The following is a 15,850-nucleotide window of genomic DNA, read 5'->3' on the forward strand; positions in this document are numbered from 1 at the left end:
TTTTTTTTTTCCTACTTCCTGTTGACCATATTATCAGTTTTGAACATACTTATTTCAGTTTGCTTTTTTCAGTGCAAGGAATGGGCTGTGTTATTAGAACTGTGCAATGGTAAATAAGAAAGACGTGCTTCCTACAGTCAGAGTCTACAACTCTTCATTCTCCCATGGCCTGCATGACCTAGCTATAATCTGAATGCTTTTTTCTTTTTATAACTCAGCTTACTCTTTAGCTTTTGTGTCTCACTCCAAACCGCCTCCCCATATCACACTGATGTGCACCAGGCTCATCATGGCCTTGTCCCAAGGCTTCCTCATGGTTTCTTTGTTACAGTTCCCATGATTCACTGCCATAATATGTTTGTCTCTTAGTTTAACATTTGAAAGACATTATGAATGATTCAGCCAGTCTTTTTCTAAGTCAAGCCACAGAATCCACATAGATCACAGGGTAGTCTCCACATTGATTGTTCTTTATTGCCTACCCTGGTGTAGGACCATATATTAAAAATTGTGACAAACTAGGCAAAAGGGACAATGGCTCAAAAAGTTTCCATTAAGAAGGTGTATGAATGAGATTGAGATCAGTCCAACACATTTCAAATTTTAATTATTATTGTGCACATGTTGTCTTTTCCAGTAACTAATACACTTCCTAAACCTGATCTAACCATCTTGTATACCACCAAAGACATTCATATCCCCACTGCAAAAAGAAAAAGTCAGGACTATATCCAGGCATAAAGTAACATAGATGTTTGAAAGGTGTCTCTTAGAGCCCCAAATCCTCAAGACATATTCACCATTTTTACAATAGTTCACTCATATTCAGTCATCTTTTCTAGTTAGGTTGGGGGTTTGTAAAACAAATAGCAAATGTGAACACCAAAACCACACACATATACAGCAATTGGAAAAGAACAGAAAACTGCATTAGCAGTTCCCATTCAAGAAAGGAGACAAAGAGACATTCAGGGCAGCCTTATAGCACTCTGGTTGGCACTAAAGCAACCACTTGTCAAGATGAAGTATCTAGGGGGGGACCTTGAAGATGGCGGAAGAGTAAGACGCGGAGATCACCTTCCTCCCCACAGATACACCAGAAATACATCTACACGTGGAACAACTCCTACAGAACACCTACTGAACGCTGGCAGAAGACCTCAGACCTCCCAAAAGGCAAGAAACTCCCCACGTACCTGGGTAGGGCAAAAGAAAAAAAAAAAAGAAAAAAAAGAAAAAACAGAGACAAAAGAATAGGGACGGCACCTGCACCAGTGGGAGGGGGCTGTGAAGGAGGAAAAGTTTCCACACACTAGGAAGCCCCTTCGCGGGCGGAGACTGCGGGGGGCGGAGGGGGGAGCTTCGGAGCCGCGGAGGAGTGCACAGCAACGGGTGCGGAGGGCAAAGCAGGGAGATTCCTGCACAGAGGATCGGTGCCGACCGGCACTCACCAGCCTGAGCTTGTCTGCTCACCCGCCGGGGCGGGCGGGGCTGCGAGCTGAGGCTCTGAGGCTCGGGTTTCGGTTTCTGACGGAGCGCAGGGAGAGGACTGGGGTTGGCGGCTTGAACATAGCCTGAAGGGGTTGGTGCACCACGGCTAGCCGGGAGGGAGTCCGGGGAAAAGTCTGCACCTGCCGAAGAGGCAAGAGACTTTTTCTTCCCTCTTTGTTTCCTGGTGCGTGAGGAGAGGGGTTTAAGAATGCTGCTTTAGGGAACTCCGGAGACGGGCGCGAGCCGAGGCTAAAAGCGCGAACCCCAGAGATGGGCGGGAGACGCTAAGGCTGCTGCTGCCATCACCGAGGGGCCTGTGTGCGAGCACAGGTCACTCTGCACGCCCCTCTTCCGCGGAGCATGTGCAGCCCGCCACTGCCAGGTTCCCGGGATCCAGAGACAACTTCCCCGGGAGAACGCACAGCGCGCCTCAGGCTGGTGCAAAGTCACGCCGGCCGAAGGCCCGCCCCGCACTCCGTGCCCCCCCCTCCCCGCTGGCCTGAGTGCGCCAGAGCCCCCGAATTAGCGGCTCTTTTAACCCCGTCCTGTCTGAGCAAAAAACCGACGCCCTCCAGCGACCTACACGCAGTGGCAGGGCCAAATCCAAAGCTGAGCCCCTGGGAGCTGTGAGAACAAAGAAGAGAAAGGGAATCTCTCCCAGCAGCCTCAGAAGCAGCGGATTAAAGCTCCACAAACAACTTGATATACCCTGCATCTGTGGAATACCTGAATAGACAACCAATCATCCCAAATTAAGGAAGTGGACTTTAGGAGCAAGATCTATGATTTTTTCCCCTTTTCCTCTTTTTGTGAATGTGTATGTGTATGCTTCTGTGTGAGATCTTGTCTGTATGGTCTTGCTTCCACCATTTGGCCTAGGGTTCTATCCGTCCATGGTTTTTTTTTTTTTCTAATTTTTTTCTTAATAATCAATTTTAATTTTAATAACGTTATTATACTTTACCTTCTTTCTTTCTTTCTTTCTTTCTTTCTTTCTTTCTTTCTTTCTTTCTTTCTTTCTTTCTTTCTTTCTTTCTTTCCTTCCTTCCCTCCTTTAGACAACGAATCATCCCAAATTGAGGAGGTGGTCTCTGAGAGCAAGATTTATGATTTTTCCCCCTTTACCTCTTTTAGTGAGGGTGTATGTGTATGCTTCTGTGTAAGATTTTGTCTGTATAGCTTTGCTTCCAACATTTGTCCTAAGGTTCTATCCGTCCCTTTTTTTTTTCTAAATAAGAATTTTTTAATTCAATAACTTTATTATACTTTAATTTATTTTTACTGTATCTTCTTTCTTTCTGTCTTCTTTCCTTCTTTCCCTCCTTCCTTCCTTCCTCCCTCCCTCCCTCCCTCCTTTCTTTCCTTCTTGCCTTCTTTCCTTCTTTGCTTCTTTCTTTCTTCCTTCCTTCCTTCCTTCCCTCCTTTCCTTCTTTCTTTCCTCATACTTCTACTAATTCCCTCTACTTTTTCTCCCTTTTATTCTGAGCCATGTGGATGAAAAGCTCTTGGTGCTCCAGCCAGGAGTCAGGGCTCTGCCTCTGAGGTAGGAGAGCCAACTTCAGGACACTGGTCAACAAGAGACCTCCCAGCTCCACATAATATCAAACGGCGAAAATCTCCCAGAGACCTCCATCTTAACACCAGCACCCAGCTTCACTCAATGACCAGCAAGCCACAGTGCTGGACAACCTATGCCAAACAACTAGCAAAACAGGAACACAACCCCACCCATTAGCAGAGAGGCTGCCTAAAATCAGAATAAGGCCACAGACACCCCAAAACACACCACCAGATGTGGACCTGCCCACTAGAGAGACAAGATCCAGCCTCATCCACCACAACACAGGCACTAGTCCCCTCCACCAGGAAGCCTACACAACCCACTGAACCAACCTTAGCCACTGGAGACAGACATCAAAAACAGCAGGAACTACGAACCTGCAGCCTGCAAAAAGGAGACCCCAAACACAGTAAGATAAGCAAAATGAGAAGACAGAAAAACACACAGCAGATAAAGGAGCAAGACAAAAGTGCACCAGACCTAACAAATGAAGAGGAAATAGGCAGTCTACCTGAAAAAGAATTCAGAATAATGATAGTAAGGATGATCCGAAATCTTGGAGATAAAATGGACAAAATGCAAGAATCAGTTAACAAGGACCTAGAAGAACTAAAGATGAAACAAGCAATGATGAACAACACAATAAATGAAATTAAAAGTACTCTAGATGGGATCAATAGCAGAATAACTGAGGCAGAAGAACGGATAAGTGACCTGGAAGATAAAATAGTGGAAATAACTACTGTAGAGCAGAATAAAAAAAAAAGAATGAAAAGAACTGAGGACAGTCTCAGAGACCTCTGGGACAACATTAAATGCACCAACATTCGAATTATAGGGATTCCAGAAGAAGAAGAGAAAAAGAAAGGGACTGAGAAAATATTTGAAGAGATTATAGTTGAAAACTTCCCTAATATGGGAAAGGAAATAGTTAATCAAGTCCAGGAAGCACAGAGAGTCCCATACAGGATAAATACAAGGAGAAATACGCCAAGACACATATTAATCAAACTGTCAAAAATTAAATACAAAGAAAGCATATTAAAAGCAGCAAGGGAAAAACAACAAATAACACATAAGGGAATCCCCATAAGGTTAACAGCTGATCTCTCAGCAGAAACCCTACAAGCCAGAAGGGAGTGGCAGGACATGCTGAAAGTGATGAAGGAGAAAAACCTGCAGCCAAGACTACTCTACCCAGAAAGGATCTCATTCAGATTTGATGGAGACATTAAAACCTTTACAGACAAGCAAAAGCTGAGAGAGTTCAGCACCAACAAACCAGCTTTACAACAAATGCTAAAGGATCTTTTCTAGGCAAGAAACACAAGAGAAGGAAAAGACCTATAATAACGAACCCAAAACAATTTAGAAAATGGGAATAGGAACATACATATCAATAATTACCTTAAATGTAAATGGACTAAATGCTCCCACCAAAAGACACAGATTGACTGAATGGATACAGAAACAAGACCCTTATATATGCTGTCTACAAGAGACCCACTTCAGACCTAGAGACACATACAGACTGAAAGTAAGGGGATGGAAAAAGATATTCCATGCAAATGGAAACCAAAAGAAAGCTGGAGTAGCAATCCTCATATCAGACAAAATAGACTTTAAAATAAGGACTATTAAAAGAGACAAAGAAAGACACTACATAATGATCAAGGGATCAATCCAAGAAGAAGATATAACAATTGTAAATATTTATGCACCCAACATAGGAGCACCTCAATACATAAGGCAAATACTAACAGCCATAAAAGGGGAAATCAACAGTAACATATTCATAGTAGGGGACTTAAACACTCCACTTTCACCCATGGACAGATCATCCAAAATGAAAATAAATAAGGAAACACAAGCTTTAAATGATACATTAAACAAGATGGACTTAATTGATATTTATAGGACACTCCATCCAAAAACAACAGAATACACATTTTTCTCAAGTGCTCATAGAACATTCTCCAGGATAGATCATATCTTGGGTCACAAATCAAGCCTTGGTAAATTTAAGAAAATTGAAATTGTATCAAGTATCTTTTCTGACCACAACGCCATGAGACTAGATATCAATTACAGGAAAAGATCTGTAAAAAATACAAACACATGGAGGCTAAACAATACACTACTTAATAATGAAGTGATCACTGAAGAAATCAAAGAGGAAATCAAAAAATACCTAGAAACAAATGACAATGGAGACACAACGACCCAAAACTTGCGGGATGCAGCAAAAGCAGTTCTAAGGGGGAAGTTTATAGCAATACAAGCCCACCTTAAGAAGCAGGAAACATCTCGAATAAACAACCTAACCCTACACCTCAAGCAATTAGAGAAAGAAGAACAAAAAAACACACAAAGCTAGCAGAAGGAAAGAAATAATAAAAATCAGATCAGAAATAAATGAAAAAGAAATGAAGGAAACAATAGCAAAGATCAATAAAACTAAAAGCTGGTTCTTTGAGAAGATAAACAAAATAGATAAACCACTAGCCAGACTCATCAAGAAAAAAAGGGAGAAGACTCAAATCAATAGAATTAGAAATGAAAAAGGAGAAGTAACAACTGACACTGCAGAAATAAAAGAGATCATGAGAGATTACTATAAGCAACTCTATGCCAATAAAATGGAAAATCTGGAAGAAATGGACAAATTCTTAGAAATGCACAACCTGCCAAGACTGAATCAGGAAGAAATAGAAAATATGAACAGACCAATCACAAGCACTGAAATTGAAACTGTGATTAAAAATCTTCCAACAAAGAAAAGCCCAGGACCAGATAGCTTCACAGGTGAATTCTATCAAACATTTAGAGAAGAGCTAACACCTATCCTTCTCAAACTCTTCTACAATATAGCAGAAGGAGGAACACTCCCAAACTCCTTCTACGAGGCCACCATCACCTTGATACCAAAACCAGACAAGGATGTCACAAAGAAAGAAAACTACAGGCCAATATCACTGATGAACATAGATGCAAAAATCCTCAACAAAACACTAGCAAACAGAATCCAACAGCACATTAAAAGGATCATACACCATGATCAAGTGGGATTTATTGCAGGAATGCAAGGATTCTTCAATATACGCAAATCTATCAATGTGATAAACCATATTAACAAATTGAAGGAGAAAAACCATATGATCATCTCAATAGATGCAGAGAAAGCTTTTGACAAAATTCAACACCCATTTATGATAAAAACCCTGCAGAAAGTAGGCATAGAGGGAACTTTCTTCAACATAATAAAGGCCATATATGACAAGCCCACAGCCAACATCATCCTCAATGGTGAAAAACTGAAAGCATTTCCACTAAGATCAGGAACAAGACAAGGTTGCCCACTCTCACCACTCTTATTCAACATAGTTTTGGAATTTTTAGCCACAGCAATCAGAGAAGAAAAGGAAATAAAAGGAATCCAAATCGGAAAAGAAGAAGTAAAGCTGTCACTGTTTGCAGATGACATGATCCTATACATTGATAATCCTAAAGATGCTACCAGAAAACTACTAGAGCTAATCAATGAATTTGGTAAAGTGGCAGGATACAAAATTAATGCACAGAAATCTCTGGCATTCCTATATAGTAATGATGAAAAATCTGAAAGTGAAATCAAGAAAACACTCCCATTTACCATTGCAACAAAAAGAATAAAATATCTAGGAATAAACCTACCTAAGGAGACAAAAGACCTGTATGCAGAAAATTATAAGACACTGATGAAAGAAATTAAAGATGATACAAATAGATGGAGAGATATACCATGTTCTTGGATTGGAAGAATCAACATTGTGAAAATGACTCTACTACCCAAAGCAATCTATAGATTCAATGCAATCCCTATCAAACTACCACTGGCATTTTTCACAGAACTAGAACAAAAAAATTTGCAATTTGTATGGAAACACAAAAGACCTCGAATAGCCAAAGCAATCTTCAGAACGAAAAAAGGAACTGGAGGAATCAGGCTCCCTGACATCAGACTATACTACAAAGCTACAGTTATCAAGACGGTATGGTACTGGCACAAAAACAGAAAGATAGATCAATGGAGCAGGATAGAAAGCCCAGAGATAAACCCATGCACATATGGACACCTTATCTTTGATAAAGGTGGCAGGAATGTACAGTGGAGAAAGGACAGCCTCTTCAATAAGTGGTGCTGGGAAAACTGGACAGGTACATGTAAAAGTATGAGACTAGATCACTCCCTAACACCATACACAAAAATAAGCTCAAAATGGATTAAAGACCTAAATATAAGGCCAGAAACTATCAAACTCTTAGAGGAAAACATAGGCAGAACACTCTATGACATAAATCACAGCAAGATCCTTTCTGACCCACCTCCTAGAGTAACGGAAATAAAAACAAAAATAAACAAATGGGACCTAATGAAACTTCAAACCTTTTGCACAGCAAACTAAACCATAAACAAGACCAAAAGACAACCCTCAGAATGGGAGAAAATATTTGCAAATGAAGCAACTGACAAAGGATTAATCTCCAAAATTTACCAGCAGCTCATGCAGCTCAATAACAAAAAAACAAACAACCCAATCCAAAAATGGGCAGAAGACCTAAATAGACATTTCTCCAAAGAAGATATACAGACTGCCAACAAACACATGAAAGAATGCTCAACATCATTAATCATGAGCGAAATGCAAATCAAAACTACAATGAGATATCATCTCACACCAATCAGAATGGCTATCATCAAAAAATCTAGAAACAATAAATGCTGGAGAGGGTGTGGAGAAAAGGGAACACTCTTGCACTGCTGGTGGGAATGTGAATTGGTTCAGCCACTATGGAGAACAGTATGGAGGTTCCTTAAAAAACTACAAATAGAACTACCATATGACCCAGCAATCCCACTACTGGGCATATACCCTGGGAAAACCGAAATTCAAAAAGAGTCATGTACCAAAATGTTCATTGCAGCTCTATTTACAATAGCCCGGAGATGGAAACAACCTAAGTGCCCATCATCAGATGAATGGATAAAGAAGATGTGGCACATATATACAATGGAATATTACTCAGCCATAAAAAGAAAGGAAATTGAGCTATTTGTAATGAGGTGGATAGACCTAGAGTCTGTCAATACAGAGTGAAGTAAGTCAGAAAGAAAAAGACAAATACCGTATGCTAACACATATATATGGAATTTAAGAAAAAAAATGTCATGAAGAACCTAGGGGTAAGGCAGGAATAAAGATGCAGACCTCCTAGAGAACGGACTTGAGGTTATGGGGAGGGGGAAGGGTGAGCTGTGACAGGACGAGAGAGAGTCATGGACATATACACACTAACAAACGTAGTAAGGTAGATAGCTAGTGGGAAGCAGCCACATGGCACAGGGATATTGGCTCTGTGCTTTGTGACCGCCTGGAGGGGTGGTATAGGGAGGGTGGGAGGGAGGGAGACGCAAGAGGGAAGAGATATGGGAACATATGTATATGTATAACTGATTCACTTTGTTATAAAGCAGAAACTAACACACCATTGTAAAGCAATTATACTGCAATAAAGATGTTAAAAAAAATTGAAAAAAAAAAAAAAAAGATGAAGTATCTACTAGGCCAGTTAATTATATAGGCTTTCCCTCTTTTTCTTTCCTTCCCTTTTTTTTCCTTTTGGTTTTACAGTAGAATTAGTTTCTTGGATGGCACATTCTGCACACTGGGGGAATTCTTCCATGAAACAATGTTTCTCAATAGCATCCTCCTTATAGCTAAAGCTGACATTCTTTATTCTGAGACCTTAAGTTGGCATGATGAACAATTGGTCAGTTTAGTTTGACTTTGAAACAGACTAATGATCACCAAATTTAACTAGATTTGACTGTATAAATTCTTCATAGAGTTAGAGCATTCTCACCAGGATTATAGTCCACTTAGGCACCATTCATTTCACTAATCATACCTGAAAACTTTCTCTTGCTCTGTAGCTGCCCTGCCCAATGCACCCCCACTTATCCATCCCTGACTTCAAAATGCTAGCATCACTCAGGATCCTAATGGGGAGTAAAGTAGTCTCCCAACTTCCAGAGACATGTGTCCTACAGTTGTCTCTTCCATCCTGACTTATAGCCTTTCAGATGATTCTTCACCACTGGAAGGAAATTTTTCATATATCCTTTTTTATTTTTAGATTTATTTTTTATTGAAGTAAACTTGATTTATAACATTTTGTGAGTTTCATAGGTTCTTAGTGCAAATTCCTGAGTAAGAAAATCTACATAGGTGATATCTTTTATCTGAGCACAACATAGTCACTATTTCCATGGATTACACATCCTTAGAAATATATATATATATATATATATATATATATATATATATATATATATATATATATATATATATATATATCTTCTGGTCTGATCACTGTGATTATGAAAGTGAAGTTCTAGGTTAAATGGTATAAAATCAGGCCATTGAGGAAACAGGGCATGTATTATAGAAAAATAGGGTGGGGAAAAATCAATGCAATAAATCAATGGTTTTCCTTAGAAGGAAATATGGGTAGGGAAGATGTAAAGAGTGTAATCCAGTTTGATTTTATAAAGATTATATTTAAAATATGTTGTTCTCCTACTATATTTTCATTCTTTTCAAGATCTTAGATCATGTCTGATTCACAACTCTATACTGACAAGTACAGGAATAATAAAGGATAAAAGAAATCTATATTGTATTCTTCATAATGACTATCATAATATTAGAAAATAATTGACATTAATACAAAAATGGGAAACAACTTTTATAAGTTTATCACAAGTATTTACAAGCATATTTTCAAGTATACCTTATAAAATGAGACAACTTCCTTGAACTTTTCAAACACTGATTTCAGACACTACCTATATAAAGGAAAACAACTGTAAAGCAATGTTTAATTCAGTAGTTAAATCTGTCCTATTATATACTGATCAAATAACGTGTTCTGATCTGCCTATTAAACTTAAAAACAATAATTTTAAAAACAAAGTAATTAATTAGGATTTAAGCATTATGCTCTTCACTTTTTATGCTCTTATAAAAAATATGTGAATACTATTTTTAAAATAGTGACATTGATAAGGAATTGATCATAATCTTGGAATACTCCTAGTCAGTTCATACCCTACTTTCAACATCTTGTTTATATTACATGCATGTTAGTTCTCTTAGAATGAGGATAGGAAAGTATGAGACAGGCAGGTTGGGAGGTGATGGTTTCAAATGTTATAGGTAGGTAAGAAATATTTACTTAGTATAGATATATTGCAAATGAAAAACAATGAGATCAGAAATAAGAAATGTATGCACACTTTCCTAACTAAATGCACAAAATGCCACATATTAATTGCCTTTGTTGCTTTCAACACATGGATTTTGCTTGGATTAAAACAGCAATGGAATACAAACCATAGTAGCAAAGAAATAATTCACATTAATTATTTTCATGAAGAATTGAAATCTGTCCAAAATTAACATTTATATAACTAGAATGGTGGATATGAGATTGGAATCCTGGCGCACAACATAGAAATTATAAAGAAGATTTAAAGGATGCACTTCTGTGAGAGGGCATGAACAGCTTTAACTCACTGGTTATAGTTACTGCATACATTGGCCTTCCAATGAGAGTTAGTACTAAATAATTTTTCTGATACAGAACACTTTTACATCTGAAGATTATTTAATTCTGTTAACAATCACTAACTACCCTGAAGCTTGGCAAGGCTGTTTGTCCCCACCAGACCTGAGCCATTGCTCAGTGTATAACCAGATGTGCCTGAGAATGTGGTCATACCACTGTGATTCAACTATTCTTAGGAAGATTAGGAGGGCTGGAAACACTTGCCTTCCTAAAGGGAGTTTGATGTTGATCCGATAAACATATTTTTTGTACAAAAAATGCAGTATTTTAGATCATTATGTATCTTATTTTGAATTTTCCTATGCTTAATGAAAATCCGTGATAGTTTGCAATTCAACTTAGAAAGATTAGTCTACAGATAACATGATGTTTGTATCTCATTGCCTTCAGGCATTGGGAAAAAAGGTGAACATGATGCATATTTTTTAAATCAAGCTATGAAGGAGATCATATATATAAGAAATTTCTAGATAAAAAATAACCTAGTTATGATTCATGAAGATTATTTTTAATTGATTGATAGGATTTGCCTCTTGCTTATCAACTCCTGTAAACCTAATTTTTAATAGAAATATTATTTTTCATTTTTTCTATCATCCTGATGAATATAGTTTTTGAATTTAAAAAAACATCAACATTAATTTTTACTATTAATTTAATTTGGGAGTGCTTCATGTATTTTAATTCAAAATCCTACAAGAATGGATACTTCTGAAGAATTTTGACGTGACTTGCTTTTAAATTCCATATATTAATATGTGCATTAACTTAAGCATCTGAAGATTAAGTAATGTCTCATCAGTTTAAAAATGACTTTTAAGTGTGATAAAATATAATTTTATGGAGAAAAGTCAGTAGGGATATTATTTCACTTTTAGATATTGCACTCTAAACTACAATATTTAATAATAAGGTAAAAAAAGGAAAAATGCCTTTTATTTGTAGAAAAGTGGTGACTTAAGAAAGTGTAATAAAGTGTTACAAAAGACAAGGAGGCCGTATGGAAGTATTCTTAACTCTCTTTTTTAGCATTTGAACTCTATGATTTTTATTTTTATTTATTTATTTTTTTCGGTACTTGGGCCTCTCACTGTTGTGGCCTCTGCCGTTGCGGAGCACAGGCTCCGAACACTCAGGCTCAGCGGCCATGACTCACGTGTCCAGCTGCTCCATGGCATGTGGGATCTTCCGAGACCAGGGCACGAACCCATGTCCCCTGCATCGGCAGGCGGACTCTCAACCACTGCGCCACCAGGGAAGCCCTCTATGATATTTTTAATCACATTTATCCCCTTAGGATAGAGCAAGTAAGAACTGACCAGGAAATCAATTTATCAATTCTGAAGACTTTTAGGTTAGCATCAGTATAAACCTAAGTTATTGAAATGAAAGATACATATTTCAAACCAGGAAAATGGTGGAAAAGCCATTTGTAGACACTGAGAAGACATATCAGGTATTGAGAGAAGCCTGACTCTTGGTGGACAAACCAGTACCCAGAAATTGTCTATGGTGAAATAATTATTCACGTTCTACTGGCTGTGGATAATGGAATTCCAAAGCACTCCTTCCCTCAAATAGAAGTGGCTGGCTCACCAGATTACTTACTTGTTGAATACAGACTACAAGGTGTCATTAATTAGCAGTCTATGAATCTTTGTCTTTTCCCTTTGAGTACATAGGACAAGCATTGTCACCCACACTTCTATATTATCTGTTGTAATGTATGGCCTGGTATCAATCAGATAAATGCTCAATATAGTGATTCTGGTTGACTTAAGAGTCTAGATCCCACTGAACAAACAAGGTAATTGAATATTTGATAAATATAAGTTGTTTGGGGAATCCAGATCCTCTCTTTTGAATAAAGCCCTTAATTAGTAATTCTCTTTCACAACTTGTGGCAAGCACACACATGCTCAAACACACACATCTAATTATATAACAGAAATTTCCTTTTAAGAACACCAATTTCTAATTGTTTCAAGTTAGATTAATTTTTGCACAATTTTCCATTTAGAGTTACTTTGGATAAGCACTCCCACACATTCCCAACATTTAAAGAAGCATATGTTCTATAGATTCTATATTTATAAGCCCCATTAATTTGCAATTCCAATTCTCAGGCTTTGGGTAATAGCTATCACTTCTTGCCTGGTCAGTTAAAATAGGCTCTTATTTGATCTTTTGGCCTTTAATCTTGACTTCTCTCACAATACATTGTTGATATAAATACAAAATGAGCTTCCTAAAATTAATATCTAATTATGTTATTCCCTTGATATAAAATTTTAACTGATATGGTTCTTAACCCGTAGTTCAAGTCATGACCACCTCTGAAGGTTATTAAAATAACAATTATGATTAAAAAATACTGATTTTCAAACACTACATATTCCAGACTTACTAAATTAGAATCTCCAGTTTTGGGCTGCCAGCCTTTATTTTTATTATTTTAAATTTGAAGTTAAGTCTATGTACACCCCAGATTAGGAGGCACTAGTTTAATGGCCTGATGTTACAAGGTAAACTGTGGTTTGACATACAAGGCTGTTTAAAATATGACTCCACTTAGCTTTCTAACCCTAAACATTGCACCAGAGTAATATCAAAGTGCTCAAAGTTCTCTGAACACTCAATGATCTTTAATTCTTTTGTGTCTTTGATCCACTTGGAATGCCCTTCACCACTTGGGCCATTGGTTGATGTCCGTTATTCCATTAACAGCAATTCTCAAGGCATATGTCAGCATTTCTTTCCTGGAGCAACAATGCCACTGCAATCACACTGCTCTTAGTACTAAGAGTGCTCTGCTATATCTATTGGTACGTCTGTCCTTCACTAAGCAATGATTTCTTGAGGTTAGAGACAGTGACTCATTCCTCTTTATACAGACAAGGGTTGTCAGCATTTAGTGACTGGCATACAGTAAGAACTCAACAAATACCTTTGAGTCAGTGGATGAAAGAATGTGTTAAATTTTTGTCATTGTTTTACAAAACGAATAGTTTCTTCAGAAAAAAGTATTTTCTTTAGTAATAATTACTATGAGGGAATCAATTGATGATTACCTATACTCTTGACAAGCATAATTCCATAAGGAGAAAAAAAAAACATCTTATTTCCATCATTTTGAATCTAAAATTACATTTATTATTTATATTTTTAAAAATCTCTGCTTGCCATTGAAAGCTAGGTCAAAATGGTAGATTTATAAGATGTTTAATGGTTAAGACAGGAAGATTATAAACTAGAGTTAAACCTTGCTACCTATTATAGTCTCTTAGATATCCTTTTAACCAGTAAATATAAGCCATGTTTATAGTGAGAGATTCAATAATTTAAGAATGTCATAAAAATAATTTTAAAGAGAAAGATTTTAGCTTTTATCTAGATTGGAATGTTCTCTATGCCTTTTACAAAATCCCTTCTGGCATAATACCCATATGAAATAGCTGGAAACTATATGTACTTAAGAGATATACATTTGATGTAATATGAAAGACTAAATAGGCTTGTAAATCAATTATGTTATGGTGACTGCTATAGTTTCAATATTTGTGTCTCCCCAAAATTCATATGTTGAAACCTAATTTCCAATGTGATGGTATTTGGAGATGGGGACTTTTGGAATTGATTAGCTCATGAGGACAGAGCCTTCATGAATGGGATTAGGGGTCCCTATAAAAGAGACTACAAAGAGCTCCCTTGTCCTTTCCGCCATGTGAAGACATAGTGAGAAGATGGACAGCTATGAACTAGGAAGGGGGATCTCACCAGACACAATCTGTGAGTACCTTAATCTTGGATTTCTCAGAATCTAGAACAATGAGAAATAAATCTCTACTGTTTATAAGCCACCTAGTCAATGGTATTTGGTTATAACAGCCTGAAGACAAAGGCAGTGAACCATCCATACAGTTGACAATATGAAAGAAAGAAATGAGAGGTTGCATTTTGACATTATGTTTTCCATTAGCTCTAACGCTGGAGGTTGTAATCAGAAAATTATTATTTTTTTTTCTATTCTAATCATGTATATCTTACACTTACCTGAATTATACAGATTTAATCAGTTAGCTGACAAGAGAGTATGCTTTCTCCCATGGCCAAAAGAACTCCACTACCATGGCAGTGTGGCCATACTTCAAAGGGCTCAGTTTTTGATTTGTTACAGCAAGTACTCCAGCTCCTTGCCAGTGAAGTGGTCTTGAAGTCAGAGCTCTAATCAAGCATACATTGGGGGTGGGCCATCTAGGTGGCATTGTCTGAGGAAAGCTAAAATGCTTGATGATATTTTAATAATATGCCACAGCTTGAAATTCTTTTCATTGGTGTTACTTATAGGTAGACTGGTAGTGGCATTGCCTCCAAAAAGCTGCAGAGACAATACAATATGTTAAATGGTCGCTTCTGAAATCACAGTAATTTGTTTGTTTCAGTTCTTTTAAAATGTTAGGTAATTGTTACATGGAGCCCTAAGAGAATTAGATCAAGGATGGCCAATTTTCCAAAAAAGGAGTATAGGAACAAAACAGACTATGTAGAGTGTGAATGTTGAGTAAGTGAGGAAATTATGAGCTTCTCAATTAATATAGAAAATGATAAAGTTTCTAATGTCCTTGGTCAGAGGCAAATGAGAAAATGAAAGCTAAAAATAAACTGAGAAAAAGGAATTTGATCCTATCACTCTGGATGTGATGAAAATTAAATTGGATAAGGAAAGAAAACACATTGGAACAGATAAAAAATAAAATGTATGACAAAGTTTTTTATAAATAATGAAAGAACTTGAGTAACAGAGAGTAAAGAAAAATATCATTTGTATTTCCCTCTTACTTGGTAATTTTTAAGTTATATTGCAAGGAGTCCATGGTAACAACCTTGTTAAAAGTACATTTTTCTAACTAATCTTTGCTTCAATCTTAAAAGATTTGAAAGCTGACTAGCAGCGAGGTTGTGATCAGCCAATAACCACATGTGCTCTTTAAAGTAAATTATATTTCAACTTAATATTCATTGAAGCCATTGAATGCCCAAATGTTTCTAGATTAAGTGGGTTTTTTTTTCTATTTTTTGACTGGAGAGCCCTTTAGTCTAAAGATTTATTAATTTGTCTTCTCTAAA

The sequence above is a fragment of the Delphinus delphis genome, chromosome 4 (genome assembly GCF_949987515.2).
Source record: "Delphinus delphis chromosome 4, mDelDel1.2, whole genome shotgun sequence".
Taxonomy (NCBI): Eukaryota; Metazoa; Chordata; class Mammalia; order Artiodactyla; family Delphinidae; genus Delphinus; species Delphinus delphis.